This window comes from Lycorma delicatula, chromosome 7, assembly GCF_047948215.1.
Source record: "Lycorma delicatula isolate Av1 chromosome 7, ASM4794821v1, whole genome shotgun sequence".
Classification (NCBI taxonomy): domain Eukaryota; kingdom Metazoa; phylum Arthropoda; class Insecta; order Hemiptera; family Fulgoridae; genus Lycorma; species Lycorma delicatula.
Window position 1 is genome coordinate 76258374 of NC_134461.1, and position 27947 is coordinate 76286320.

Consider the following 27947-nt stretch of genomic DNA (forward strand, 5'->3'; position numbering starts at 1 on the left):
TTGTTAAAAATTACAATCGGCTACTTATTTGACTCTTGATAACCATAACTAAAAATTAAACCCTGTTACATCTTTAAAAGGTATAATTCAAAAAGATGTATAAGTTTTTAGGTATTCACAAAGCAGTAAAAGCAGTAAAACCAGATATTTTGATTTGAATTTTTGTAGCGAGGAAAGCAGAAATTATAAATCCTATAAAGTTGTAAATAAAATAAACAGTTTTTACAACTGGTGGTTGAAGACTAATGAAAGTAGAAATGCAATAACCTCAGAATGAAGTAAATTTTTCAATTTTAATCTCGCAAATAAATCAATTAATTACCAATTTATAAGCTACTGATAGGCAAATCTTTGCCCATGACTGGGTCTATAATCACCTGACAAAAACCATTTTAAAATTCTTAGTGTACTCTTTTATCTTTATCTTTCTCAAAGTCCAATTGATATTTTTCATAGTAAAATGTAACATTAATTCTTAGTAACATCTGTATTGCTTCATTTGCGAAAATAAGGTTAGTAAATATTTTACTAAAGGTTAGTAAATCGATTATACTCAATCAGTCACTTGGATAAAAAAAAAAAAATTCTTTTAATATGCAGAATGATACAGATTAACTGAAAATTGAATGGCCTAATCTGGATAGAGAGTGGATGTCACCATTGTTTTTTTTTTTTTCAGTTATTTTATATATCTTTGTAAAAATATTTTTTACATCTTTTACTCTTCGTCAACCTCTCTGGCAGATTGTTAGCATCTTGGCCTTTCATCCAGAGGTCCTGGATTTGAACCCCTGTCGAGCACGACATTTTTAATGCCAAGATTTCCATTTTCATATTCCCACTTATACGCTTTAAGCTAATATAGTGAATTAATCCTTCAAGCAAAAAAATATATACATATATATATATATAAAAAATATAAAATAACATTTTTTTTGTAAAATAATTACAATTTACTTTTTAAACAACTGGAATTATGTTTCCAGGAGATCTTTTCAAAAGTTTAATGCATTGATATTATTTTTCTAATCATCAGATATTGCCATTAGGAAGGAACTGCATTTTAATACTGAAATACATATTTTGCAAATATATTTAGGATATTTAATAAGTGAATACAACTTAATTTATTATTTTATAAAGTATAAACTCATTTTATAATTTTAATCTCTGAAATAAAAAAGTTTTGTTTAAATAATTCATTTTCATTTTTTATGATAAAAAAAAAAAATTATTTATATGCACGTAATATTTACTAAGAAGCTAAAGTTTCATTTCAAAAACATTTGTACATTGAACGTACTCTTTTTTATTTGCTTAGAGAATGAATGACCTATGTATTTTTTATGCAACTTTATATTCTAAGCAGTTTACTACTAATTTTTACTACTAAGAACAATTAGTGATTTTTTGCTTTAAATAGAAAACTACTAAAGCTTTTATTACCTATTTCTGCTACCTTGAAAATATTTTTTTATGAAAATAATTTAAATTGAGACATATATAAATGAAATTTTAAATAAAAGTATTTATTATAAATTTGGTAAAAATAGATATCAGAAAAAAGTTATGTATTTTTTCTTTGATGCAATATTGGTTGTAAAGTTGTTACACAACTGAGGTTGCAATATTTCCTGTAGCCTGATAGAAAGAATGAATTATTCAGGTAATTATACATCTTCATTAATTCTGATCTTGAATATTATATATTTATGCATTCTGATTTTGGATGTAATAAATTGTAATGATTATGTTTTCAGTAGTAAAAATAAATGGGTCATTTATTAACTTTTTAAATGTTATCTTTTTTTTTTAAATTACACATTGCATATGTTATTGCAAAAAATTATTTAATGAAAGATTGCTACGTATAGCCTTTTTGTAATGCAATAACAAAATGCAATGTGATTTTCTCTGCTATTTGAAAGTAACTTGTACTTAAAACTATAATGTTTTAACTTGTATGATAGAACTATGTTAATTATAAGGAATTATGGTAATTTAATAAAAAAAATAAAAATAAAAAACTATTATTATGTATAAAAAAAAGGATTTATTGCATGTAAAAAATATAAATTATATACACATACTTGATAACTATCATTATAAAAATAACTGTATATGATAAATATACATTATATATAATTCCCTGCTGCTATTAATACACATATAACTGCAAAATATTTTATTTTTTGTGGCAACAAAGGTTAAAATAGATTTTTTATTGAATGTAAGATAAGCACATAACTAAATTATAAGATATGTATTTTGTATATGTTTGAAATTATTCTAAAATTAATTTAACCAATTATTAGGTTGTGAATTAATTGAACTATTATAATTAATTACAACGTAAAATTACTGTACTTTTTTATTTTTTCTTAATTTACATGGCATCAATGTAATTTTTTGTGTTTAATAATTGTCTGTGTAATTCAAAATTAGTTTTAAATTAATTTGATTTGTTAGTAGTAATCTCTTAGATTTTAGTAATAAAATGAATTTCCTAATAAGAAGGGTTGTTCTGGTCTTTCTATTTTACAATTTGTTTTTATTTTACTCTACATTTAAATGATAATAAAAAATTAATAAAAATTAATTTATTAATAAAAAATTTATTTATAATTTCTGTTGATTTTATAATATTTTAAAAATACTTCTTGCTACTTTTAAATCAAATTCAGAATCAATTTCTAAACTGTAATTTGCTGGAATTTCTACAACACTGATTCTGTAAAATAAAACAAATAAAAAATCAAATATATCTTTAAATTAAATCTGAAATATAGCTTTTAAAATTATATCTTACATATGATAAATCAGCTACAATAGATCTCAGGAGGGATAGAAACTAAGATGAAATAGACTTTGGACAGTACGCCTGTAATGAAAATTTTTAGATTTGTGTTACAGAAAGATTCTAGTAATTGTACTGATAGTATTGACTAGAATGTCAATGAAGTGATTATATGGGATAACAAAACCCATCTTAATAATTAAGAGGAAAAAATCTCTTAACAAGACGATAGGAAGTTGACATTTTTAATTTTCTTAAAAAAGAAGGGATTTTTACATGTTTTGAAACATATAAGTTTATTCAAAACAATTTAGAAGAATATGTGGAAGTACAGCTGTAACATACCTTCCACCTTTGTAATAAATCTTGTTTGATAATTTCAACCAGAGTAAAGTAAAAAATTCCATTTTCCATTAAAAATCCACTCCAGTCCTGTTTGCGAGGTCTTTTACTTGGATCAAAGTTGAATGGGTTTTACTGTTCCATCTAAAATCAACAACAAAACCTTCTCCTAGAATTTAAAAACAGTACAATGCAGTTAACTAGAAATAAAAAAATATTCAGCTCATTAATATATCAATGTCAGTTTTATTATTGGTATAAAAGAATGATAAATCCACATTAGTAGGTAGTAACAGATGTTATGAATCTCATACAACCCAAGGTCATAGTCAAAAGGTCATACTTCTTCAATACAACACCCTCTGTGCATCTCTTCAATACGCCACTTGTGCATATCATAATCGGCTAAGAAGCCCTGTGGTTTCTGCCTAAGAAATATCTCAATTTTTGTGAAAATTTTTACCTAATTTAATTTGCATTGCATAAATAGTGCAGCTTATGATAATGAATCAGGGGAAAAGTCCCAGCAAAAATGCAGAGTTTTCATTTTTTTATTGCCTATTAAATGTGTAAATACATGTTACAAGGCACATATATTATTGTATAGAGACTTCATCAGTGTAGTCTGTTTTATCACACCAGTTTGTTTAAAGATAGTGTAACTCTTGCACTTGAGCACAGTACAATCAGTTATTTTGAGAATGATTATGTTAGAATTCAGATGAATTAGTTTTATTTTCAAAGGAATTAGAACAAATGCTTAATTATTAGAAAACTCATTGTGTAATTATAAAATGCATTTGTAATGAAGCATTACCAATACCAAATAAACAATCAAAATATTCTCATAAAATTGAAATTATGAAATACAAAGGTTACAAATTAAAATGTTAACGTTAAAATAAAATGAAATAAATTAAAAGTTATTTAATTTATATTTATAAATTAAATAGAAGTAAAATAACATACTTACTTAGTTTCTGTAGACTAAGCTTTTTACCAAAAAGATTTTTCTCAAATTGTTGGTGTTCTCTGCTACTGCTCACCGCACTCGTCTGATAAGCAGGGTGAATGCAGTCACAGTTTTGTGCTATTATTCAAATGAAAACATCTACTCTGAATAGCTAAGATTAGTATCAGCAGGATTGCCAGTACCCTCAGAATGTGAATGTAGGATTTTATTTTATTCAAAACACTTAAAATCCATATTCACAGATTGCATATGGCTTACTTACAACTAAATGAAATTTGTACATATAAACAAGTTGTACTAATTGATTAGAAGAAAATATGGATCTTTATTATAAATAAATTTTTTTGGTCGGCAGTCATTTGACTGCTTTCATGCACCTCTCCAAGATATCCTATCTAGTGCCAGTCCTTACATCCTACATCCCTAACAATTTGTTTTACATATTCCAAACATTACCTGCTTGCACAATTTTTCCCTTCTACCTGTACCTCCACTATTAAAGCGACTCTTCGAGGATGCCTTAATATGTGGCCTATAAGTCTTTCTTTTAATTATATTTTTCCAGATGCTTCTTTCTTCATCAATTTGCTACAACACCTCTTCATTTGTCAATTTATCCACCCATCTGATTTTTAACATTCTCCTACAGCACCACATTTCAAAAGCTTCTAATCTTTTCTTCTCAGATACTCCAATCGTCCAAGTTTCACTTCCATATAAAGCTACGCTTCAAACGTATACTTTAAAAAATCTTTTCCTGATGTTTAAATTAATTTTTGATGTAAACATATTATATTTCTGACTGAAAGCTCAATTCGCCTGTGCTATTCGGCATTTTATATCGCTCCTCCTTCATCCATCTTTAGTAATTCTACTTCCCAAATAACAAAATTCTTCTACCTCCATATTTTTTTCTCTTCCTATTTTCAAATTCAGTGGTCAATCTACATTATTTCTACGTTTCATTAATTAATTTATACTGACAAAATTATGCTAATTTTAACTCATTAAAAAAAAAAAAGTTATGGTATGTTCTGACCTTCATGTGGTTCCCATAATAAATTGTGTTTTTAACAACTGAGAAAATAGATTCATAGTTTTGTAATACTAACATCTTAAAATGTATCATCCAACCAATCTGTTTGAATAAAAGGTGATGTACATTGTATTAAACCAACTGCTTCAACTTCTGAAATTTCAATTAAATTAAACAAATGAGATATAAATTGTACATTAAATATTAATAATGTTTGATATTTATTTATTGCTATTTAAATATACAGTAATTTTTTTTTTTTTAATTGTTGTGGTAAAAGTGGAAAAGCCTTCTTCAACACACATATATATATATATGTATATGTATGGAAAACTCCATACATATATTCTTCTCTACTTCTTTACGCATAAAAACAAAATAAAATTAACTTTCAACTTGATAAGTTCACTCCCATCAAATTGAGCTGTGTATAAATGTTTTAAAATTATTCTAAATTTAAAATTTTGAGTTAATTTTCATGAAGTTTCATGTGAACTAATTTTATTACACAAACACACTTAATTCGAAGAAATATTAAACAAATTATGTTATACTTTAGAAATTTGACTGAACTATATGTATTATCTACAGCTGTTTGCTAAAAATAGTTTATAACGGTTACAGAAAACTGTTTCAGTCGGATAACTATTACTGATAAATATAATCATATAATTGTAAGTGTTGGGTTATTTATGATTAAACCACATTTGAATTACGTGTGCAACTTTATCGATATTCATGTAATAAAGTCAAGAAGTATGAGAGGCAGTAGGCATTATTTCATAAAGTAGAGTGGGTTTGTTTACAAATGAACTATTGGTACCTATTATTTAACATTATCATGGTCTCTATTTACCTTTATTTCTTTAATCAATTACGATTTTAAATAATGTAATTTTTTTTTATAATACTACTTTGTGCGTTCAGATTTTGTATGCTAGAAGTGTAGAGAAATCATCCTCCCATTTACTTCAATTCAATTATTCTTCCAAAGTGACAGCTCATCTTTACCCAATTTTTTTTTAATTTTAACTTTTAATTCTAAAATCGAATAACTAATATTAAATACAAAACTAGGTGATTAACCCTTGAGGAAGTTCTAAAATTTGCATAAGGACAATGAAACTGGAAGTTGAGAGAGAGAATAATCAACCCATAGAGGTACAAAGAGTTAACATAAAGATTACTGTTGAAATACGATTAAAAATTAATTAATTTTATCCTGAATGTTGTTAACAAAATTCTTGTGCAGCACTTAATAAAGATGTTGTATCAGTAGCAGTGTATGGTGCTCTCTGATGAACTTTTACACTGCGTAAAAATTTGTTTACATCAACTACATCTTGGCAGTCAGTTGATACCCAGATATAATCAAATTCTGAAAAATTAATCATAGTTATGGAAGAGATCTATCCCTCACAATGTTTCAAAAATGTTACTGAAATTTCCAATTTCCAACAATTTTGTGAGAAATTGGATAGCTTCCCATAGTATAGAGTTGTCACAAGTCTGTACTTTATTTTGTTTCATCTTCTGTGTGACAAGATTTGAAAATACACGATATGAAAAGAAGCGTATTGATGTATGTAATGTCACGACCCCACTACCATCTAGGAGGTCCATGTTTTGCAAAAATATCTCATTTCTCATAACTAAAATATATTCTAAATATGATCGAAATCGGACCATAAATAACGTTTTTTTGTAACATCACGACCCCACCTCCATCAAGGAGGGTCATGTTTTACAAAAATATCTCGTTTCTCGAAACTAATATATAAACTGAATATGAACATAATCGGACCATAAATAAATTTTTTTTGTAATATCACGTCCCCACCACCATCTAGGAGGGTCATGTTTTGCAAAAATATCGCGTTACTAGTAACTAATATATGTTCTGAATATCAAAGAAATCGGACCATAAATAATTTTTTTTGGTAATATGACGACCCCACCACAATCTAGGGGTCCATGATTTGCAAAAATATCTCGTTTCTCGAAACTAATATATAAACTGAATATGAACAAAATCGGACCATATATAATTTTTTTTTGTAATATCACGACCCCACCACCATCTTGGAGGGTCATGTTTTGCAAAAATATCTCGTTTCTCGTAACTAATATATGTTCTGAATATCAAAGAAATCGGACCATAAATAATTTTTTTTGGTAATATGACGACCCCACCACAATCTAGGGGTCCATGATTTGCAAAAATATCTCGTTTCTCGTAACTAATATATATTCTGAATATTATCGAAATCGGACCATAAATAAATTTTTGTTGTAAAATCACGACCCCACACCATCTAGAAGGTCCATGTTTTGCAAAAATATCTCGTTTCTCGAAACAAATATATAAACTTAATATGAACATAATCGGATTATAAATAATTTTTTTTTTGTAATATCACGACCTCACCACCATCTAGGAGGGTCATGTTTTGCAAAACTATCTCGTTTCTAGAAACTAATATATAAACTGAATATGAACAAAATCGTACCATAAATAATATTTTTTTGTAATATCACTACCCCACCAATATCTAGGGGGTCCATGTTTTGCAAAAATATCTCGTTTCTCGTAACTAATATTTAATCTGAATATGATCGAAATCGGACCATAAATAAATTTTTTTTGTAATATCACGACCCCACCCCCAGCTAGGAGGTCCATGTTTTGCAAAAATATCTCGTTTCTCATTACTAATATTTATTCTGAATTTGATCGAAACCGAACCATAAATACATTTTTTTATAACACCACGACCCCACCACCATCTAGGAGGGTCATGTTTTGCAAAATATTTCTAGTTTGTCGAAACTAATATATAAACTGAATATGAACAAAATCGGACCATAAATAATTTGTTTTGTAACACCACGACCCCACCACCATCTAGGAGGGTCATGTTTTGCAAAAATATCTCGTTTCTCGTAACTAATATATATTCTGAATATGAACAAAATCGGACCATAAATAATTTGTTTTGTAACACCACGACCCCACCACAAGCTAGGGGGTCCATGTTTTGCAAAAATATCTCGTTTCTCGTAACTAATATATATTCTGAATATGAACAAAATCAGACCATAAATAATTTTTTTTTGTAACACCACGACCCCACCACCATCTAGGAGGGTCATGTTTTGCTAAAATATCTCGTTTCTCAAAACTAATATATAAATTGAATATGAACAAAATCGGATCATAAATACATTTTTTTTGTCACCCACGACCCCACCACCATCTAGGAGGGTCAAGTTTCGCCAAAATATCTAGTTTCTCGAAACTAATATATATTCTCAATATGATCGAAATCGGACCATAAATAATATTTTTTTATAATATCACTACCCCACCAAAATCTAGGGGGTCCATGTTTTGCAAAAATTTCTCGTTTCTCGTAACTAATATTTAATCTGAATATGATCGAAATCGGACCATAAATAATTTTTTTTTGTAATATCACGAACCCACACCATCTAGGAGGTCCAGGTTTGCAAAAATATCTCGTTTCTCGAAACTAATATATAAACTTAATATGAACATAATCGGACCATAAATAATTTTATTTTTAATATTACGACCCCACCACCATCTAGGAGGTCATGTTTTGCAAAACTATCTCGTTTCCCGAAACTAATATATAAACTGAATATGAACAAAATCGGACCATAATTAATTTTTTTTGTAATATCACGACCCCACCACCAGCTAGGAGGTCCATGTTTTGCAAAAATATCTCGTTTCTCATAACTAATATTTATTCTAAATATGAACAAAACCGGACCATAAATATTTTTTTTGTAACACTACGACCCCATTACCATGTAGGAGGGTCATATTTTGCAAAAATATCTCGTTTCTCGAAACTAATATATAAACTGAATATGAACAAAATCGGACCATATATAATTTTTTTTTGTAATATCACGACCCCACCACCTGCTAGGAGGTCCATGTTTTGCAAAATTATCTAGTTTCTCGTAAATAATATTTATTCTGAATATGATCGAAATCGGACCATAAATAATTTTTTTTTGTAACACCACGACCCCACCACCATCTAGGAGGGTCATGTTTTGCAAAAATATCTCGTTTCTTGAAACTAATATATAAACTGAATATGAACAAAATCGGAACATAAATAATTTTTTTTTGTAACACCAGGACCCCACCACAATCTAGGGGGTCCATGTTTTGCAAAAATATCTCGTTTCTCGTAACTAATCTATATTCTGAATTTCCACGAAATCGGACCATAAATAATTTTTTTTTGTAATATCACGACCCCACCACAATCTAGGGGGTCCATGTTTTGCAAAAATATCTCGTTTCTCGTAACTAATCTATATTCTGAATTTCCACGAAATCGGACCATAAATAATTTTTTTTGTAATATCACGACCTCACCTCCATCTAGTAGGGTCATGTTTTGCAAAACTATGTCGTTTCTCGTAACTAATATATATTCTGAATATCAACGAAATCGCACCATAATTAATTTTTTTTTTAATATCACGACCCCACCACTTTCTAGGAGGTCCATGTTTGAAACTTACTCTTTGGGCCATTCATCACATTAAAAAAAATATGTCAAATACATCAAATTTTGAATTTGATGCTATGACTTTCACATAATGTTACATATCGCCGTCAAAGCTTGTCAAATCCATTCTGAGATACTGTCCTAAACTTATATGTTAGTGCGTTGTATTTATCAGTGGTGTTTTAAAATATTTTTTAATTTCCACTTTTCAGTCTCGATAAGTTTATAGTTTACAGCTTCGCTAGCGTACAAGTTTGGGCGTATTTAGCGAAAGATCGTACGTTTTACGTCGGGTGAGCGCAATGAAATCACAGGGCTAAACGAATTAATTTCCGGATAACCAAGATCCGGTCGATCATGTGTGTACCAGATTCGTTAAACAGTTAGCGCTCAACCTACCGATACTTACGCCGTTTGAATCGTAAAAATCGGATGAGCGGTTGCCGAGATATTACGGTGGCACCCCATCGCATCCCCGCCCAATTTCCGAACGGCGCCCCGGGGGCACTTGAAATTATTATCATCTCACGGCAACCACTGTGACCGTATGGGGTTTCGTCTGGGGGGACGAGAAAATTTTTCAGAGCGCTAGGACCGACCGTTTTCGAGTCTAAAAGTAAATATCGGTGCAATAAACAAAAGTTCAGTTCTGTAAATTATTATTGCAAAAAAAATTCTGTTAATTTTAGACTACATCGGCAATTCTGATAACGTAATTTCTTTTATAAAATTATATTTTAATATAGGTAAAGGGGGAAAAAATTGTTTTCAAATTAGTTTCTTCTTTTTATTTTAAATTCATTATATTTTAAGGTGACTATTTATTGAAAATTACTAAGAAGTTATGTCAGTTGGGATTCATTAGAACGATTAAACAACTGTAATTATATTGACCAATCAGAAAGACAGAAAAGTAATTAACTTGTTTTTCAATTCTTTAGTCTATTGTCTATAGTTGTTTGTGTATTAATTTAACTGTGTTAGGATTAAGATACGTGATGAGGGAGCGCTTGAGTCTCTAGCGACTACACAACTCTGATATGATTGACCAATCAGAAACACTACAATAATTTAGTTGTTTTTGTAACGTCATACGCAGTAGAAGACCGTCCTATCTTTTAGTTTCGTCGTGTCCGTTCACCTGTGTACATGTGGAACTTTGACCAGTTTAGGACATTATTTTAAGTGAGGGACATTTATTTTATTGTATGCAACATAGATTTAATTTCTTTTTTCTTTAATATATCGGTTTTAAATTAAACATTTCTTTCTTAATTTACAGTTTAATGAGAATGAAAATTTAACGTTGTTTTTTAAAGCACGTTGTTACAATCTATTTGTTGAACTTTTTTACATGCAATTTTGTTTTTAATGATTTTTTAAAATTTAATATCTATTATAGATAAATGATAATGTTACATTTTACAAAAAAACAAAAAAAACAGGCGCGATGTAATCTTTTTTTGAAATGGATACATCAACATGGCAAAATTTTTATAAAATTAATTACCGATGAATTTTATGTAGGAACTAAAATGAATTTTATTCAAGAAAATTCTATAAAATGTATCAATATTTTCAATAATTTTATAGGAATTGCCTAGTTTTTATATTACATCTGGATACATTACTTCTATAAATAGTTAAGTGTAATTTATATGTACTGAATAGACATGTTTTTTCTTGCGCTTGGCTACCTTTAATGTCTACTGAGAAGAAGTACAATACCTTAGTACGATGAATATCTTGCAGGAACTATCAAATTTTATTGTTTGATGTATCGAACACTTTAATTATTAGAAAATATTTTTGTAGAAATTGTATTAAGGTAAGATTGTAGTTTGAATTAAAAAACAATAATGTGCAGTTATGTATCATATTTAAAATACTTTTATTCTTTTTTAGTTTTTTCAGATCATAATAATTGTGTTATTTCCCCACTTGCACAATCTTAATCTTCTTTCATACAAAATCATTGAACCAAATCTTATTGGGCATCCTCACATTTTCACATCTATGTTGTTTAATTTCTTTTCTCTGTAATTCTCTAGAAATAAAAGCCAATTATCACTTCTACAAATATTTTCCATTATTGCAGAGGTATTCTTCCTTTATTTCTCAAGAATTTATAATAATAAGAAATTATCTTTTATCTTGATTAAAGATAATTTAAAATTTATTTTTGTTTCCCATATTTCTAAATTTTTCCTGGATGTCAGTTGTAGTTAACTGCATTCATTTCTGGGCCTCTTGATTGTAACCTGAAAAAGAAATCTTTTGTAAAGCTGTTTTATTGTGTAATCAACCAAACCTGTTTTAGCTAAATTTATTTTAATTTTTTTCAGCTCGCTAATAAATAAAAACAGAATATTCAAATCCAAGTAATACTTGTTCTAATCCATTTTCAATATTTTCATTTGATCCATTACCATTTGTAGTGAATTGCCAACCGGTACATAAATTTCTAAATACTGTAATACAATCAAAAAGGTTTTATCGTATTTTTAAATTATTTTCGAGCAGGTGCAAATTTTTTATTTATTCTGATTATACAGATGACTAGGTAGAAAAAAAATAAGGACATAATTTTTTTAATTACTCATTTTTCTTCTAAATGAATTTTTAATCTACGCTTTAATATATTTTTTTATGTAATTCTTAACTTTGTTAGGTTAGGTACTTTGGTGGTTAAGGTACTGATGTGCTATACCTCCTTTGTCGCTACATTCATATCAAAAAGTTAGCCAATTATTTCAAATAATTTCTTCATTGAAATCATTTACAATGTTTTACTCTGCTTTTTCTTTTCAGTTACAATTATTTTACTGAATTTATTTAATTATGTATAGCCGTTTGTAAAACTTCATACAGGAGGAAAAATACAATCCCAGTTTATATTCATACCTTTAAGAAAATAGTCAAATGACCACATACTGTAAAGGTTCCATTTATTTTCATAATAACAAGTAGTACACTATAATCTTGTTCTTTATGTGAGTTCTCTGTTATTTAATGTAACACAAACAATACAATTTTTTCAAAAATATTAATAAGCATTAGTTTCCTAACCTTTTAATTAAATATATAAATTTAACCTCTTTGGAGAGAGATAAATGTTTTTATTTTGTATACAAATTATGTTTACACGGTTTTGTTGGCTCATATACAGTAATTTTAATAATATACATAAAATAATTAGGTAGCTTGTAATTGCATGTACTTGTTACGTAGCTAGTAATTTCATGTGGCTTGTAATTCCATGTTCTTTTTATGTAACTTAGAAATATAACTGTTTTATCATAAAAAATTGTTTTACATTGACTAACTTACTAACATTAATTACACTAATTTAAGTTTAGTTTATGGGTATTTTATGTATATCATTCATTCTGCTGCATTTGAGTTGAATATCTAAATTTAAATGTAATATAAATCTATTATCAATTATTAAATTATAACTGTGTCTTCAAAGAGGTTAAATTATAATATAATTGATTTTAAGGAATAGGGTACATAAACCACTTAAAGGCTGTTTATACAATTTCTCCAGTTTTGTTTAAATTTATTATTTTTAAATAAGGAGAAATTTGTGAAATACTAATTCATAGTATTGGCTTTTTTCAATCGTATTTGATCTGTTTGTGTAAAATAGCCTCGCATCTTATTTTCTTTGTGGATTTGCTTTTATTTTATAATTATCCTAAGTAATTTCTTAAATAAATACCCATATTTAACAAAAAAATTAATTCTAAAATGTCCCTTTGATGTAAACAAATTTAAGAATACAACACATCAGTTTTTTGGCATTAATTTAAAAAAAACTTTTCACCCTAACCATCTAACATTTCATAAATCTATTTTTGACACCATCAAACAGTATTTGAAAGTATACTGGACTTCTGCAGAGAACCATCAAGGAACTATTACAGTATATCCATCAGGAATCAGTCAGTGTTATCTTTGATAATTTTTACAACCTAAAAGTACACTATATTCAACCTTTCGTATGAGCAAACTATATATATAAACCCCCTGGTTTTAGTCTTCTAGAGTAGTATATGCCATATGCTGCCTGGTGGTTATCCACTGAAATTATTAGTTTATTTCTATAAATGTATATTTTTTATAAACCATTTTCCAAAACCATGTAACACTGAAATTGAGCACATTCTCTTTCTTATACGAGATTAGAATTTGTAATTTAATCGGTACCTGTCGCCTGCTATTAATCATTCTGCACCTCCCACTGTTCACATATAGAATTTCTTTGTAATTATATTTCATATTTTTGATGAAAAAAGACCTCCTTATGGGTTACTGAATAATAAAATTTTATTTTTTTCTTTCATCCGACAGATAAAGGTAGCTTCAATATTACATTTAGTATTTGCATTATATAATACCCCCTTTTCACTTGCATTGTCATCAATCACAACTTGATTCCATTTGCTATCATTAGCAACTTACCTTTTTTTCAATAATATAAATTATAGACTTTTTTTTAATTCCAGCCAGGATTGGCCATATTATGCTGTGAAAATGCAATCTTAAGAGAATCTTAAAAGGGGTAATTAAGAGTCTGGATAGTAATGCATACACCTGCCAAGTACAAAAGGGAAAAAAATAAATATGTAAAATACAAGTAAATTCATTATTATTAAATACTCTCTGAGTAACTGATTTCTTTGAAAAATCTTCTATTTTTAATATTGAAAATAATAGAAAAATCCCTCAAGTTATGTTTCTTCAAATCCATAACATTTTTCTATTAAAATTATAAAACAAACATCTTCTGATTAATATTTCCCTAGTTCAATCTTCTAATTCGGTTTCATTTTTAGAAATACAGCTTCAAATTATGTAACTGTAAAAACACATAGATTAGACTGTATTATACAGACAGAAAATTTTATATTCTCTGACACAGTTCAAGGTGTATCATTTTAGATTTTTTATCAACACAGCAAATCTGATATGCTCTGAAACAGTTCAGGGTGTATTATTTTAGATTTTTGCTCCACAGATGGCAAATCTTATACGCTCTGAAACAGTTCAGGGTGTATTATTTTAGATTTTTATCAACACAGCAAATCTGATATGCTCTGAAACAGTTCAGGGAGTATTATTTTAGATTTTTATCAACACACCAAATCTGATATGCTCTGACACAGTTCAGGGTGTATTATTTTAGACTTTTGCTCAACATATAGCAAATCTGATATGCTCTGAAACAGTTCAGGGTGTATTATTTTAGATTTTTATCAACACAGCAAATCTGATATGCTCTGAAACAGTTCAGGGTGTATTATTTTAGACTTTTGCTCAACATATAGCAAATCTTATATGCTCTGAAACAGTTCAGGGTGTATTATTTTAGATTTTTGCTCAACAGATAGCAAATCTGATATGCTCTGAAACAGTTCAGGGTGTATTATTTTAGATTTTTATCAACACAGCAAATCTGATATGCTCTGAAACAGTTCAGGGTGTATTATTTTAGACTTTTGCTCAACATATAGCAAATCTGTTATGCTCTGAAACAGTTCAGGGTGTATTATTTTAGACTTTTGCTCAACAGATGGCAAATCTGATATGCTCTGAAACAGTTCAGGGTGTATTATTTTAGACTTTTGCTCAACATATAGCAAATCTTATATGCTCTGAAACAGTTCAGGGTGTATTATTTTAGATTTTTATCAACACAGCAAATCTGATATGCTCTGAAACAGTTCAGGGAGTATTATTTTAGATTTTATCAACACAGCAAATCTGATATGCTCTGACACAGTTCAGGGTGTATTATTTTAGACTTTTGCTCAACATATAGCAAATCTGTTATGCTCTGAAACAGTTCAGGGTGTATTATTTTAGACTTTTGCTCAACATATAGCAAATCTTATATGCTCTGAAACAGTTCAGGGTGTATTATTTTAGACTTTTGCTCAACAGATGGCAAATCTGATATGCTCTGAGACAGTTCAGGGTGTATTATTTTAGATTTTTAATCAACAAATAGCAAGTCTGATATGCTCTGAAACAGTTCAGGGTGTATTATTTTAGATTTTTTATCAACACATAGAAAGTCTGATATGCTCTGAAACAGTTCAGGGTGTATTATTTTAGATTTTTATCAACACAGCAAATCTGATATGCTCTGAAACAGTTCAGGGTGTATTATTTTAGACTTTTGCTCAACATATAGCAAATCTTATATGCTCTGAAACAGTTCAGGGTGTATTATTTTAGATTTTTTATCAACACATAGCAAGTCTGATATGCTCTGAAATAGTTCAGGGTGTATTATTTTAGATTTTTGCTCAACAGATAGCAAATCTGATATGCTCTGAAACAGTTCAGGGTGTTTTATTTTAGATTTTTGCTTCACAAAACGCAAATTGCTGTGACACAGTTCACGGTATATTACAACTTTTTCCTTAACGGATAATAAATTCGATGTGCTCTTACACAGATCAGGGTTTATTATTCACATCTTAGCTTATTAGGTACCAAATATGATGCACAATTATTTTTAATATAGTTCTTGATTACATATTGAAATTGTAAATATCTATGTTGTATGCAATGAATAGTTTTCGCGATTGCTTGGTACATAAAGCATTCGTACCGCGTCAACCGCGTCGCGACCGTATTTCATCAACCCGATATCGTTGATCGGGTTCCGGTTGGGGGTTGCTGTGTATATAAATGTGTCTATATATTGGGGGGGGGGGGGGTGATATATAGAAATATTTTATTCATAATATTTATAATTATTGTATGTTTATTATGTTTCTTTGACTTTTCAGCTCATCACTTCGCTACCAGTGGCTGAAGTCCTCCTTATAAATCAATTTAAATTCATAAAAAATTAAATTTTATAATTTAAATTTATATTTTAATTTTAAGTTTAATCACATTAAAATTCCTTTGTGTAGTTTAAATTGCTTTATAAAATTTTATTTGAAATATTAATGAGTGAGTTTTTAAATTCCCTTTCTTATAAATTATTTAAATTTTATTCATTTGATTGACAAAATTAATCATTTAAATAAGTTCATGAAATTAAAAAAATAAGTAAATATATAGAGACAATTTCTTAATTAAATTCAGCTTTTAAATCTGTTTCATGTAGGATATAATATGTTTATTTTTAAAAATATATTTTTTTTATTTGATATTTATTATTTTACATAAGCTTTTTCTTAAATTTTTTTTGTAGGTGTTTAATTGAAGGTTAGAGCATTTTTGTATCTAACTACAGTTTTAAAAATTTTCTTTTTTTCTTTTATTTGAAATATTTTAAATTTTGAATACCCCTTTGCTTTCCCCAATCAGCGTTCAGCCACCTGCTTCAAAGAAGATGCATGCTTGCATGGTAGTTTAATTTTTTCAAACCAGGGTCAGCTGATTTTAGAGGTGCCATAATAAATTATTTCATTTTATTCGCTAATTTTTTACTTACTTGCAAAATTAACCATTTTTTGTGGTAAAATCCTAAATAGAATGTGAAAAAATCCATCTACATAACACAGAAATCTAAATTACTTCAAAATTTAATAATTTTTATATGTAATATATTTGCCTTCCATATTAAAAAGACATGAACTGACCCTGGTTTTTAGTGTGTAATTATTTTATCTTTTTTACATATTTTTGAAATTGTGGGGGAAATAAGTGATTGGTGTAAATAAAGTGTGAATTTGAAGTGTGATCAAGATCAAAGTGTGAAATTAACATTATCTTCCTCACTACACAAATTTACAAACTATAAATATAAAAATGAGACTAGAAATAATACAGATTACCAGATTACATTCCACATCTCATCAACTCTTCACTTCATCCTGCATCCTATTTCTTCAGACTACCAGATCGACCGATACTTTCAGCTGCTCGATGGATTTGATCTTTGGATTAGCTGTGGCGATAAATGTAAAGCTGTGTTGCCAAATGGTAAAATATTAAGGTACTACTAATTCTTTACTACATCACATAATTTCATGATAATGCTAGTATTTATTAAGACTATAGTCTAGTGGTTAACTCATAATTGCAAGTCAAGAGTTCTAAGGTACAAATCCTAGTAAAGACGTTTAAATGGATTTGAATACTAGATTGTGGATATTAGTTTTCTTTCATGGTAGGGTTGTTTCGATTAACCACACACTTCAGGAATGGTCGACGTGAGACTGAACAAAACTACACTTAATTTGCATTCATACATACCATCCTCTGAAGTAATACCTCATGGTGGTTCCAGAGGCTAAACAGAAAAAGAGAGGGTCAGGGCCATTAGTTTAGACTCCAGTTTACATCATTGATAGGTAACTTTCTCTTTTGATACTGCAGTTACTTTTATTTCTAAATTTTTTTAAAATTTTAGGTAGATCTGGCATTAAATGTCATGCGAAACAAAGAAATTTTGTGTGGCAAATTACAAAATAAATGCAATAAAGGAAACAACAGTATAATAAAGAAAAGAAACTTAATTGCGTTACATATCAAGAAATGCCAGTATCTGGTCAATGCCTAATTTGTCTCTGATAAATATTTTATTTGAAATATAAACCACCAAAACACAGAAATTAGATAAGTTAAACTTGCCATATTAATTTCCACCGACTGTTTTTTGCAGTACCCTGCATCTCCAGTATGTATTAAATTCTATTTTTATTACATTAAAACTTATTCTTTTTAATGATATCTCTTTTTTATGATAAATTATAATGTTATCTATTGTAAATTTTAAATGATATTATGAACATAAATAGGTACAACGTATACCGAAATGAAACGACTAGCACTAGATAGGGAATCTTTGAGAGCTGCATTAAACTAGTCAAATGACCGAAGACAAAAAATGAACATAAATGCACTTGTGAAAAAATTTATAATTTACACAAAAATAAATTATAAAGAATAAGATAGAATTTAATAGCAACTGAAGGTGCAAGATACTGCACAAACCGGTTATTGTAAATAAATAAGGTAAGTATAAATAATCTAATTACTATGTTTAGGTGGTTTATATTTCATATATACAAATTTTTATGAATTTTGTTAGTTACAGCAATGAAACTTCATAATATTATTATGTGCATTTCTTGGCTTATGTTTCAATGCAACATGTACTTATAATTTAACTCAATTATTCTTTTATAATGTAAAGAATAGCCATGAAAGGCAAATGATTTTGTTTGATTTCATCGTGTAAAATAAATTAAATAAGAATCAAATTATTGTAGTGATAGTCATCTTTTCATTTAGATACCCCCAAACTTTTAATGATAATAAAAATGAATTTTGTGTATGTTTACAGATAGAGATGGGTTTTGATAGATGAAACAAAGCAATATCTTCATTTAACGTATTATTTTAATAGAAGATATACTGTGTGAAAATTTAGAAGTGGTTCACAAGTTTTTTCTTTTTTGACATGTAAATTTTGTTTGGTCCTTTATTGTTTTGCTTGCATTGGCAATGAATCTCTTGCCAGACAGTTTGAAAATTTAATGAAACCATGCTTGCACCTCTTTGTCAAAATTTGTAGAATATACTTACAAAGTAGATTGTACATAAATATTTCAAGAATTTTAAATACCAGAGCAATCCAAGCAAGTGGAAACCTATATAAAATTGTAAAAAATAATAAGAAAATAAATGATGCATTTCATTCTATAAAAATATTAAGTATGATTTTAAAAAAAAGAATTATAAAAATTAGTAAAAGCATCAGGTGGTATACAGATATCCTGTATCGATTTTTGTTACAATTATTCTTAGCTGAAAATTTTAGCTCGGCCAGGTTCACGTAACACACATTCCTGGATGCAATATAGATCTGTTACCATCTATATCAGTGAACCTTACTTCAGAATAATTTTTTGCTTCTATTCTTGGTAAAGCACTCTGATCTTGTATGAGAGGAATCCTTGCTGCCTTAAAAGGGGCTTAGAATTTTTTTGAGCGAGTTGTCTTGTTTAGCAATCTTCTGTGGATTACTCCTTTCTAAACCTCCACTTTTTTCCTTTATTTTCTTCCACCTTGATCTGCTAAAAGGGTGTTTTTCAATGATATCTTGCTGGATATCTAATGATGTGGGGGACGTAAAAAATTCAGTGTTCTTGGTATCTATCTAGTCTGGAGGAGGGTATAGCTTTTCTTATGTACCTACCTAGCCAGCGACTCTATTTCTGTAAAAAATGTCTATATAAATAGTTCTACGTCAGGTTAAATACAGACCACCTAATGATTCCTAATAAATATTTTTGTTAGAAAAAGTTCAATGTTATCATAAATGAAATGAATTTAATAACTAAAACAAAACTATATTAATTTCACAACCGTTAATTGAATCTGTCTTATTTTCTTTTGTTTCAGGTAACTCAACGGTTCATTTAATATTCTAAGGGAGAGCTGCCATGTAAGTGGCCCTCCTTACATTGTGGTACTCCCTTTTATTGTAGGATAATTTTCTACTAAAGGTACTTACTTTTGTTATTATTGTTTAATATTATAAATTTGCATGCTAAAAATAAGTTGTGTAGTTTTTAAGTTGATAATATAATATTCTGATAAAATCGCGGTAGGTCCCTAGTCCCAGTAGGGTCCCCTGATAGGAACTTTCCTGTAGGGAATTTTTTATGTCTATTTTTGTGTATGTTTCTGTTTCAGGTTTAACATAAATTTTACATTAATATTACTTGGATAAGCAGTGTAAATTAAGTTTTATGAAATTATATTTAAATTTTGTATATGCTATGTATGTTTTTCAGGTACAAGGTAGATATTATTTTATTATTAGTTAGTTAAGTCGCATCCGTGATCCCAATGCCTAGTCCCAGTAGGGTCCCCTGATAGGAACTTTCCTGTAGGGAATTTTTTATGTCTATTTTTGTGTATGTTTCTGTTTCAGGTTTAACATAAATTTTACATTAATATTACTTGGATAAGCAGTGTAAATTAAGTTTTATGAAATTATATTTAAATTTTGTATATGCTATGTATGTTTTTCAGGTACAAGGTAGATATTATTTTATTATTAGTTAGTTAAGTCGCATCCGTGATCCCAATGCCTAGTCCCAGTAGGGTCCCCTGATAGGAACTTTCCTGTAGGGAATTTTTTATGTCTATTTTTGTGTATGTTTCTGTTTCAGGTTTAACATAAATTTTACATTAATATTACTTAGATAAGCAGTGTAAATTAAGTTTTATGAAATTATATTTAAATTTTGTATATGCTATGTATGTTTTTTCAGGTACAAGGTAGATATTATTTTATTATTAGTTAGTTAAGTCGCGTCTGTGATCCCAATGCCTAGTCCCAGTAGGGTCCCCTGATAGCAACTTTCCTGTAGGGAATTTTTTATGTCTATTTTTGTGTATGTTTCTGTTTCAGGTTTAACATAAATTTTACATTAAAATTACTTAGATAAGCAGTGTAAATTAAGTTTTATGAAAATAGATATAAATTTTGTATATGCTGTGTGTTTTTTCAGGTACAATGTAGATATTGTTTTATTATTAGTTAGTCAGGTCCCGTCCGCGATCCCAATCCCTAATAGGGCCCTCCTCCCTAAGGGGGAGGTTTTTTAGTCGGTGAGAGCCCGACACTACCGTCTGTTGCGGGCGCAGACGGAGGCTGGTAGAGCTTTTTCCTCCTCCTACGCAAAAAAAAAAAAAAAAAAAAAAAAAAAAAACATTAACAGTTCATATTATGTGCATTACTAAACTTTTTGCAAAGTGATTTTGAGTTGTAGGTGCTGTAATGGGAGTACTTTTAAATTCATGGAAGCTGTGACAAAAAAAATGGTTACCGATTCTCAAATGTAATATTGAAAGCATAAAATGATTATGGAAGATAAAGAAAATTTTAGTTAAAGTGACTATCAACTGTAGTTTCAAATCTGGATTGAATAAAAAGTAAGTACCATAAATGTCTAACAGAATTTTTAAAACGCACCAAAATATAAAAACACAATATGTATATCTAGAATTGTACATGGTGATTTTAACAAATATTGGGTGCTGAATTGAAAAATTATAAAATTTTGTGTAATACATGGCATTTTTAGATACATACCATTTATTTACCAATAAATGCATAATCAGTGTCATACCAATATTTCAAAAAAGTTATTATTTTTAAATCAGCTAAGTTTTTGTTATTCAAATACAGATGAATTGAAATATATTCAATAGAGTCTTTAAACGATTAAATCATTGGAACTAAATTTTTAAAATAAGTTGACAATTGTTTTCTCACTTGCACGATGTTTTATCACTTTCTCTAAATAAAAACCAACAACAGTCATCAATCATTCTAGCATCCCATCTTCCTTGGTAGTAATGCTGACGGAAACAGTCGCCCTGCTCATCACTGACAAAGCACAAATTTTCAGGAAAAAAGTCTAGGTGAGACTGTAGGAAATGAATTTTTAATGACATCCTACGTACAAAATATTTGTAGTTTTTAAACAGTATATTAACCATAAACATAGTTTTCATCTTTTGTGTTGCCTAAAAATCACAAACTGTCTGTGAAGGACTTCCATGCAGCTAATGCATGATAAATAGCAGGGCTCGTCATTTCCTGTTTAACCGTTCAGTTACTGAGCACGATATAAAAATAACATGAGGCACCCAGATTTTATATTGATCCCTGAGTGCGCAATCAAAATTAACAGGCAGTTTTTATTGATTCATAAAGAAGTTTTTCTTTGAGATTTATGCGTACATTTACCTCTAATGTAACAATAATTGTCTTGATGATCTGAGCATCCACCAACTTTTACAGAGGCCGTGTAGCAAATAAAAATGACAAAAAAATCTCTTCAGTATTATAAAGAATTTATGAAAATATGGCAAAACACTAATAACTGTGTGAACACAACATACAGTATAGACAATAGAAGCTAGACTGAATAAAATGTTAAGCTCTGCAATAGGCAACAACAGATGTCTGTATATCATACATGTCTACTTCCATGATACAATGTTAACATTATTTATTTATTTTTTCTTTATTAAGCATGTGTGCATACTGTTTAAAAGTAAAAATACAGAAACTATTCTTTATTGTAACGAGTAGTTGATCAAAATGAATTTATTATATAAAAAACATTACAAATTTATGATTTATGTAAAACCTTTACATAGTAACACAATTTCAATGGCATATTGGAGATCAGCACCCAAATAACAGTAAGGAAAGTTGTGTAACATGTTAGATACAAATTTTGCATAGACAGTGTTATTTCAACATTTGACTAACATTTAATTATTTAAAACAAATAATTTTATTAACTATTTTACATCTCCAATGATATTAGATTATAAGAATTAATTACATTTTTAGTAAGTAGAAGCAAAGTATATAATGCGCTAACACCAATCAGCTATGCATAATCGAATTACATGTTCCTTCATTTAATGCTGGTAAAAGAGTAGTCAATGAAACACATAATGTTACTGTTCCCAACTGTGAGGTACATTTCGCGAATCATCTTCTGCGACCTAGCAGAAGTTGTAACTTTGGTTATTGAATTACATAATCACAATGTAGTGATGAATATAAAGCACAAAAGAGGTACAATTGCTTTCTATTTCATTAAGAATAATGATTTTCATACGCGACCAGTCCCAGTGGTGAACGGAGTGAAGGTGTTGCTTGTAGAGCTGAAAGATTTCCTGCCTTTTAGTGGGCTTGGCCTACTCTGTGTAGAAGATGACGGGCTGGAACAATTGTTTCAGCCCTCACTTTCCTTACTAAGCCCGGCATGAAATGCTTTTTTCTTGAGAATGCCAATGCCATTTTGTTGGACAAGCATCTCGTATCTTGTCGCATTCAATGTTTTGTTTATGGCAAATGACATACATATACGATTATAATTATTTTATTGATTTATTTTTTCTAAGTACAATTTCTTCCTAAGTAACTAGAAACAAAAAAAAATTATCATAACAGATGCGGTTCCTCTATCATGTTTTAAAATAAATATCTAAATATCAATCAGGTTAAGGTAATTCTTGATTACAAACCATTGTTCAGCTGTTCTTCTGCAATGTTAGGACAAATTAATAAAAACTGCCAAGTTTCACTTTAGTAAAAAAATCATGACTACGTCACTCATAATATTAGTATAAACATGAGATTATAATCTACAGATTTTAGTTTCACTGTATGCTTGCTCACAAAAAATGAATTACAAAACACATCTCACAGTTGGAAACTGCAATATCGTCATGTCTTTCATCAATTGCTCCTTTACCTGCACTAAACAGAATGAAGAAGTGGTCGAACAAGTCATTACATTGGAAATTCCTGATCTGTGACTTCTGTGCTATACAAGTCATACCATATAAAGTTGATTTCTTTAACTTTATGATGACACTATACAACCAGTCAATGTGATGAACAGAGTGAAAGGACCAATTTCAGGGCTGAATATCAGCTATAGTTAAGTCAGCTTCGTGCTGGTATGCAATAATTTTTGTGGGAAAGGCATCAGGAAAACCATTAAAATATCCATTTTCCTTAGAAAGCCTAACTATTGATGTTCAGTTTTTATTAAGATTGACTCATCGTTTTTTTGGAAATAGATATGTGTCACGTCAGGTTATCTGTTGAGTTATGACTCTTCAGAGACATAAAGATATTAATTATTATAGTGAACTAGATTCCTTGAGTCTATTAGAATCCCTTATTCCCCAAATAGATTTCATGAATATCCATTACATCCTTGAGCTTTGTCTTTGATAAAATTGGTAAATAAAAAATATTGGTAAACAAAAAATTATACTAATACAACTTATAGACTTTGTTACTTATTTGTAATTTAATAATAACTAAACTGGTAAGTTTTCTTTTTCAGCAATGTCAGATGGAGTACTTTTATCCCAGAATATAATCATAAATAGAATTGTCATTTTCATCAAATTAGATTGGAGACGAAACTAATCGGTGAGTTTTCTATTTAATTATTACAATGTATAAAACATGCAATACAATAAATAAGTAAAGCGGTAACATCAATGTGCATTTAAGAATGTCCAGCAGCTCTTATCGAGGGGAAGACATGTGTAAGGAAAGATTAGAAGGGCTCTAGCAAAAAGAAAAAAAAAGTTTCATAGGTTTTTTAAGTTGAGAGAAAACATTTAAAAGAATTAGGAAAACTTGGGATTAACTCATCGATTCTTGATTCTACTAATCTTTAATTATTTTATTATAATATTTAAGGCTTAGCTCTATGTAGAGGCTTATGAATGTAATTAAATTCCATTGTATGAATAACAATTTGTCTTTAAAATCAATACAATATTAGTAATGAAGCGATTAATTTGGATAACATCTAAATTTCCAGGTTAAGTCTTTCAAATTACTTCATATAAGAGGTGAAGCATATTGTGGCAGGTTTTAATGTATCTACCAAAGAGATTAACAATCTGTTTAATTTTCATGAGAAAGTTTTTTATGTTTTTTGGGGTAAGAGTGACATCTCCACTTTCACTGTTGGGAAATTATATTTATAACCACCGATATTCTTATGCAGAATTTACAAAATTTGCTAGAACATTGTAATTTTCAAACCATATATATATATATTTTGAAAAAGTGTTAAGAGAATAAAGCTCACACTGACGAAAACCCTTTAAATAATTAATTCACTTTCAGGTGTAATTTTTAATTGCAACTTACCTCCAAATTACGGTAGTAAATAATTTACTTTGTTATCCACTAAAAATTTGTGTACTTGCACTTACATGTAGTTTCTGCTTTAACTGAAAATTATATTTTAATAAAAAAATTATTCACTAGATGGATTGTAACCATCTAACATAACATTGCAGATAGCATGACCAGAATTCCCATTAATGATATTGATACTATTTTTGTTGTCCGTAAAGCAAAACGTCTGGGTTTTTTATTTGATAAATTCTTGTGGGATGATAAAATTGATTTTGTTTATTAACAAAATGGAGTGAACCGTTTTACTCTGAAGAACCTTTACAAAGCTTGTAATCATTATGAATACATATTATACCTAAATATTTTCTCGTATAATGTGTAATGTCCAGTTTTTGGGCTTCCTAAAAACATGCAAGAGCTTTCAAGAGAAAAAAAAATGGGCTTTTAGATCATTAGCGATGCATACTTTATGAGAAAGTTAACTGTACAATCAGTTTATTTTACAATTAAAAAATTTACTTTTACAAAAACAATATTGTTCTGTTGATGAATTAAAAAAAGGACAAACATGATTTATCTGCGATCACTTCAACATGTACAGATATAAGTATATGCTCGAAATAATTTTCAGATTTCTTAACCATTAATTATTTTGTAGAAACATATTATTGATGTATTTACATTAATATTAATTCATGTGTTTGATTAAATAATTAAAATGAACTTGAAATACAACTATCCTTTTTTTCAAATTTTATATTTATTCAGATCAGAAAAAACATTTATAAAGTAGCAAGTTAGGTTAAATAATTTGTTATAATAAAAAAAATCCCCTTACCAACAATTCATATTATATCCCTAGAGCCTTGGGTTATTCTACAATCCTAAGGAGAGATATTTTTTTTGTAATTTAAAACATTAAAATTAAAAACGTAAACAAAAAATTATACACTACTAATAACCTACCAACCGGACGTCATCGTATATGAAATAAGTTAGGCATTTAGGCAACTTAATGATTATTAATTTAAATAGAAAATCATCTTCAAATTTGATATGTTCCTTTATTAATTTATTGTTATTACAATAATTTTTTGAGATTGCTTGTTTTATAATAATCGGTGGAAAAATCTAATATTTTAATAAAATTATTTGTAATTATTTTTATAATAATTAGTTGTAATTATTATGTTTATTTTATAAAATGTGATTAGCATAATTGGATTTATCGAAACAGCCTTTCTTTATATTATTAATATGTTCTTTAGCTCAAATAGAAAAATAACGGTTGGTCTTACAATATATTCAGGAGGGAGGTTTACACGTTTGAAACTATAGCCAACTTGCCGTTTTTTTGTTTTTTTTTGAAATTGACATTACACCCACTGGGTTGTTGTAGTGGCGATCTTCACAAATCAGCTGATTTCGAAGCCGCGAGTTCCAACATTCAAATCCTAGTAAAGACGTTTAGTTTAATACAGATTTGAATACTAGATCGCGGATACCGGTGTTCTTTGGTGGTTGGATTTCAATTAACCACACATCTCAGAAATTGTCGACCTAAAACTGAACTAGACTACACTCGCATATCATCCTCAGAAGTAATACCCGACTGTGATTCCGAGAAGCTAAATTGGATAAAAAGAAGAAAAAAAGGAATTGAAATCAAGTTGTATACAGAGTGTATAAAAAAGTTCTCCCGAGATTTTCATAACATATTCCTTAAATTTACACCTTAAATTTATGGAAAATTTCATATAAATGTGCGCCCTAAAATGCTTTGTTTGTGAGTAATGGCTAATGACAGATTTCACTCATACTTCAACAACCCCGGTGAAACAGGTCATACTGAAATTTTTTGGACATTGATTAGGGGGCAGAATTAGTGATTTCAATGGTTTTTTATCTTAAAAATTAAATAAAATACCTACCACAACTGTATCTGCAGTAGTTTTTAAGGAATCTGGGATGAAATTCAATAAATTAGGGTAAAAAACCCGTTTTTATGTTTAACGTACAATAACTTTGTTAAATGTGTAATAAACATCTAAAACTTTTAAATAAAACTTGTAGAGAACTTAATTCTGAACAAAATGGTGTAAGATAATTCGAATAAAACAGAGAAAGTATAGAAAAATTAGAATTTTATTTAGAATCAATACAGAAGATATCATACCTATCAGTTTATAATAAACATTCAAAAACAAGCCTGCCAGTTTCAAAATATTTCTTGGCTCGCTTCTGTACTGCTTTTGTAGCTCTTCATAGTTCTTCAGGGCTATCCCTAAGTTACTAGGCAGCATCCATAATGCGAACAATTAATTCCTCATGAGATTGTATTTTTGTCTTATATACAATATTTTTCATGCATCCTGAGACACAAAAATCTAAAAGGTGTTAGATCAGGTGATCTTGGTGGCCAGGAATCTAAACCTCCACAATCGCTCCATTTCTCAGGGAAATGATGGATACATTATACATTAGGTTTATTTATTTTATTAATTTTTTTCTAACGCAAGTATTTAAATGACTATTTATATATTTTTGCAGAT

General features: G+C 28.8%; 1 long non-coding RNA gene across 1 annotated transcript; it reads right to left on the bottom strand.

Annotated features, from left to right (window-relative positions):
- Positions 1-5178: 5178 nt before the first annotated feature.
- Positions 5179-26371, bottom strand: LOC142327693 (uncharacterized). Its single transcript, XR_012757067.1, has 3 exons — positions 26234-26371; positions 11436-11968; positions 5179-5301 (listed from the first exon to the last, which is right to left on the bottom strand). It is a non-coding gene; the product is annotated as an uncharacterized LOC142327693 (long non-coding RNA).
- Positions 26372-27947: the final 1576 nt, after the last annotated feature.